The 6,000-nt window shown below is 33.4% G+C and overlaps 1 long non-coding RNA gene across 1 annotated transcript in view; it reads left to right on the top strand.

Annotated features, from left to right (window-relative positions):
• Window positions 1-221: 221 nt before the first annotated feature.
• LOC128161309 (uncharacterized) overlaps window positions 222-6,000 on the top strand; it is a 51,253-nt gene continuing 45,474 nt past the window's right edge. The window contains exons 1-3 of the long non-coding RNA XR_008240350.1: window positions 222-327; window positions 1,167-1,399; window positions 1,764-2,084. This is a non-coding gene — a long non-coding RNA (uncharacterized LOC128161309). The remainder of the gene's footprint in view (window positions 328-1,166; window positions 1,400-1,763; window positions 2,085-6,000) is intronic.

Below are 6,000 nucleotides of genomic sequence, written 5' to 3'. Positions count from 1 at the left end.
GTCTGGGTAACAACCGTCGTGGGACCGTTTGATGAAATGCAAGATAAAAGTCTAAAAAGAAAAAAGACAAGAAAATCAATTATTATATTAGTTTATGTAGAGATGCATAATTATTTTACACATATGTTAATTGTATCAGTACATAGTGGCATATTTGTAAAAATGCAGCTTAACGAGAAATACTGCAGACGGCGTCTTAACCCGCATTGCCTCCCTGACAATGGAGTTCATTTAAACAGTTTACTGAGTGATTTGCTGCCAACATGATTATTAGCAAATATTAGGCCCTACAGATAGCCTAATATTTCAACTCCTCTTCATGCTATGGTTAGTTGCTTAAAATCTTCGAATATAAAGCTGGGTTTCTATCATGTCATTTTGCTTGCTGCGCATTGTACACTTGTTGTATTTATCTGTTTATAAATATTAAATTTTTTTAAAAAATCGTTATTTTTAAAAAGTCATGCACTCAGTTGGGTAGGCCGTGGCTTTGCTTGTTTGTGTGGCATTTCATTAAGAGCGCACCCATGAACTCGTGCTGGGTAAAAAAAAAAAAAAAAACATTGATAGAGACCTTCTGCCCACCATAGACCCCTTCACGATAACTGGGGTACTGCTCTCTTGCAGGGCAAAATGATATACTTCACCGAAATTTCATTAGGTAGATAATTAAATGACACAAATAATACAATTGACGTTACGTCATATTTCACCAAACCACGTCTTTGCCCTGCAAAAGAGCAGTACCACAGTTACCATGAAGGGATAAATTACTACTGTATATGTATGCATATATTTTGTCTTTCTCTATGCCTAAAAATATAAATGGATTTTTAAAGATTATGTTGATTTTTCCAGTTTTACTTTAAAAAACTTTAATTAGGCTAGTTCCTGTATGTGCATGAGGCTTCCATAAATGAATATTTCATTTTAAATGTTACATTGTACACACCAATGATTATACTGGAAGTATGTTTGGCAATTTAAAAATTCTATACACTTAGTACACGAACAATAGAATCAATAAAGCCAAAATTATTCTTCTAAATAAATATGTAAATTCGGATTCTTTTGTTAAGTTATGGGCAATCGAATTCTTTAAATTGCAATGCAGCTGATTATCATAGGTTTTTAAACACAATGGATTTTTTTATTCTTTTGTTTAGCAGAACTTTTTGAAAGAGCCAGCTGCAGTGTGTAACAGAAGTTCTGGGGTATTATAGTCAAGTTTGATAATGAGGAGGATCCTCTGATACAGACTACAGAGGGGCTTCATCTCCCCGTCAAACGGACAGCGAGATGTCCCCACCAGTAACAACCGGTCATCCGACTTCACACCCTTCATGGGTTTGGGCAGTTCCTTCAACTTTTTGGGATCAGTCTGGATTTTGAAATAAAGGTAATTTTAATTAGATTTTAAAATCCCTAACTGAGTAAAGTAAAAGAAAATAAAAATTCATTTCTATAATATTTTTTTCCAACCATTTGATCATATCGGCTATAGCTAGCTAGGAAACAAAAAAAAAATTTCTTTGGTCATTCAATGTTATATCTTTAAGTCGAAATTCTTTTCAAAAATTCATTTGGAGTGGAATAAAATTGAAATCAAAGTGAGTATCATATATAAACTTAATAGATTTTATTTTATTTGAAAGATTTATTTTGCAGTCTTCTGTATTATAATGAGTAAAAGAATGAATTCTTGATCAACCTAAACTAAAAGAAATTTATTAATTTTAATTTAATTTTTTCCCCATGAGAAGTTTCATCATGAGTCTGCATCAACAGCAAAATTAACTGGAGGATGAAGAAGCTATTTGTGATGATTTATTTTCTGAGTGGGATATTTGCTGGCTATATTATTTACTTCCGTCACAAATCGAATATGGTCAACATGTTTGTCCCGGTCACTTGTATACACTAGCTTGCATCTTCTTTCCTATGCCTCTGAAGTTTGCCCCTTGGATCTGCCAGGAGGATATACTTTGTGATAGGTGCTTTTTCATGAACCTTCTGGGATTCTTACAGAGAGAAAGAAATAACCAGAGTAATGGCAGACTTGATCTTCCTGTTTAACAATTCAGGTATAATAATTACAACTTTGAATAAGAAATTAAAATTTTGTAAAATTGTAGTTTTTTAAAAATAAAAATATTATACTTGTAAAATTGTCATTGTATAGAAAAATATTTCAATTGATTTCTTTAATCATGCTTGCTTGGGATCGTACATCATTGAATAGGACATACATGTAAAAGAACGCAAAAGATTTTTTTTTATTTAGTTGTCAGGAAGTCGCTACTTTCATTTTGATTTTTACTGGAATAATGGAGTTCAATAATTTTACGAAAACAAGGAATGATATTGATCGTTACATTTAAATAGTAAAACAATAACTTTAAATTTTAAATTCATGATATAATTGTTTATTTAAAGTCTCAGGAATAATGACCCAATTTAATCTAGTCCTCGTAACTTCATTGTTGACTGCGCATTATTACGCGCATCACGTGTAAACAGGCTGCCACGCTAGTGTTGAAGAAAACGACGAATTTTTTTTTTAAAAGTGAGACAGTTGTTGATTTACTAAAAAGGAATAAAGGTACAGACTTGTTAAATTTTAAATGTTGTGATAAATTTTCTAATATGCATGCCTTGAGAATATAGAATAATAATATACATATACTTTCATTAAGAGAGAGAAAGTAGGAATCAGTATGCAGCCATCTTTTTTGCATTTTGAATTAAATAATGATGATTCAGATCATGAATAAAATAGGAGAGCTAGGAGAAGATAATCCAGTATGAAAGGTTATTATATAATTATAATGACAGAATGAAAAAATATATACATTATTAGGATTTCTTGTGACTGTCTAGACCAATTAATTGACGCGTCATATAGAATGATGATACTGATGTATAATAATTCTGTTTTAGCTCCAACAAATCATATTTTGCTCAAATTCCAGTAAAAAACTGTTTTGTTAAACCCTTCACTACATAATTTAGAGTTAAGCAGCCATGCAGTTTCTTTGGCAATATCTGGTCTGCAGAGTACGCATGGATATTTACTAGATGTAAAGTAGAAGTCTGACAATTTTGATGTTAGACCAACAGATCGGTCAACATTGAATTTGTGGACCAGTTGATTTAATTAGCATACATGCAACATGTTTTAAGGGTTGCGTCTTTTAACCCCAAGGAACCCCAAGGATACCTCAAGGATACCCCAAGGAACCCCATTGACAAAAATTGATAAATTTTAATACCCATGGGGTCTTATTGGACTTCAAGGGTCACGGTCTCTTAGTACCCCAAGGAACCCCAAGGGTATCCCAAAGAACCCCGAGGATACCCGTAAGAACCCCATGGAACCCAAATGATAAAGTTATTAACCAGTGATACCCCAGGGGTCTCATTCGAATCGAAGGCTCACCTCAAGGTACCCCAGTTTTAGAAATTAATAACTATTTATAACCAAGGGGTCTCATTTGAATCCAAGGGTCACCTCGTAGTACCCCAAGGAACCCCAAGTATACTCATAAGAACCCCAAGTAACCCCAATAATAGAAATTAGTAACAAGTGATACCCCAGGAGTCTCATTATACCCCTATACCCCCACAAATGATTTTTAGGGGGGTATATTGGTTTCACCCTGTCTGTCCGTCTGTCCGTCTCTCTGTAGACGCAACTTTGTCCCCCCTATAGAATTTTTTACTACTGCATGGAACAGTCTGAAAATTTGTACATATGTTGATCACCATCTGAAGATGTGCACCTGTAATTTTTTTAGGATTAGACACGATTTAATGATTTTATGACAGTTTTCATTTTCCTTATTCTATATATTGTTCACTGATGTTGAAAAGTAAGGGAGGTAATCCATACAGATTTTATTAATTAATTTATAGCATTAAAACACCCTAAAATATATTTATATAAATACATTCAAATGGAGGTTTTTTGTCTTTATGCGTTAACTAAATTTATCTTTTATAAATATTCTATCAGCTGACAATGCAGAATTTTTGTTTGTCAATGATAAATTCTTAGGAGCTGGCTGAATTCATTTGTCCCAAGGGGGCCATTATCTGAGCCATGGTTAAGATGTAAAATGGGCAGTGGCTTTGGGGCTAATTAAAAAGGAAATAAATAATATCATTATTGAAATAAAGAAGTGAACTATTTTCAGAAGTTGTTTAAATTTATTAGTCAAGTAAATTGATGAAGTGACCCTATAGGGAATTTAATTTAAATTAAATTTAAAATTACTGATATGATTGTAGTGTTTCCGCAATTTTAAAATTGTTTGTAATATTTAATTTTCTTTCTTACATATTTTTACATAGTATGGTAACTAATTATGGTAATGTTTTAGGATTTTATTAGATTTAACAAGCCCATCAAAGAAAATCATATATATAGTCCTATGGGATCAATTTTCTGATATGGAGTTCCATTGTACCATAGCAGAAAGTGAGGAAAATTTGAAACAACTAATGGCATCCGTCAAGACTCTTTTTAGAAAGATATTCAAAGTTTTATCAACAGAAGAGCATTGCTTGGCTACCGGTATTTCCATTTACTGCAAAGGGTGGGATTTTGTTGGTTTTTCATTAAAACAATTAAATAAAAAAAATATCATCAGATACATTATTCTGTAAATATATTACTGTTATACGTATGTATTTACAGTGATATTGTGACAATGTTGATTTCTCTTTAACTATTTTTTTTTTTACAATTCTAGAATTTTATTTATTTGTATGTGTTCCAAACCTTTATTATTCAATTCAATTAATTGTCCCATTTGAAATTAGCCTTGCTGGGGTATTAGTCCCATTAGGGCAGTTCTAGTTGAAATCAAGGGTCACCACAAGGAACCTTGATACCCCAATGATAGAAATTAATAACCATTAATACCCCAGCCCCTGAGGGTCTCATTGGAATCCAAGGGTCACACTTTGGTACCCCAAAGAACCCAAATGAATCCCAAGTATACCAATGAGAACCCCAAGGATACCCTTGAGAACCCCATAGATACCTCAATAATGGAAAATAAATTTGATGACCGAGGCAGGTCTCATTAAAAATCAAAGGGTCACTCCTGATACCCCAAGGAATCCCAAGGATACCCCAATTATAGAAATTGATAACTATTGATACCCCAGGATACTCATCGGAGTCCAAAGGTCAACTATTGGTACCCCAAGGATACCTGTAGGAACCCCAATTGCAAGGTACCCAATTGAAAGAATTTAATAACCACCCTAATGGTTGTACTGTAAAACATATTACTAATTAATACCCAATTACTCAATGGAATTTCATAAAAACATCTGGGTAACCCAAGGAACACTTGTGATACCCCAATACATACTGGTATGATAAAAATAATGTTTCTCCTGACTTAAAATAATCTGTTCAGTTTGGATGAATTTAACAATTAGTGTTGTCAAATCGGTTGAAAATCATAATCGAGTACCGTTAATCGGCAGAATTTGTTGTCTCTTACCAACTGATTATCAGCCAATATTGAATCAGTAACAAATTATATCAAATACATGAAATTAGGGCACTAAATTTTATGTCACCACAAGGAAGTCTGCAATTCTTCCGGTGAACCATTCATATGAACACTTAATATGACAATGTTTCTTTGGTGAAATTTTCAAATGAAGTGGGAAAAGATCAGTTACAAAGACCAAAACTTGTTATACTATTGACAGAGGGGGTGTTACCCTTATTGGAGTACTTTTGAGAAAAGACAAGAAGTGATCATTGAAGTGTGGAGTGGGGCTATCTCCCCTTCATGGGAACAACACAATTGATTGACCCATTTGGCGTGCAGAATGTTCACCTGAGAGGCACAAAAATACCTGTTAATTGCAGGTAGACACCCGTTGTGGTAGCTCTTGGACAGGAATTAAAGGGCCAACATAACCCTTTACATGTATACACAATGGCTTCACCATCACTGTTGCAATATATTTACC

This window comes from Crassostrea angulata, chromosome 8, assembly GCF_025612915.1.
Source record: "Crassostrea angulata isolate pt1a10 chromosome 8, ASM2561291v2, whole genome shotgun sequence".
Taxonomy (NCBI): domain Eukaryota; kingdom Metazoa; phylum Mollusca; class Bivalvia; order Ostreida; family Ostreidae; genus Magallana; species Magallana angulata.
The sequence above is the reverse complement of the archived record's forward strand: the minus strand, read 5'-3'. Positions and strand labels throughout refer to the sequence as shown.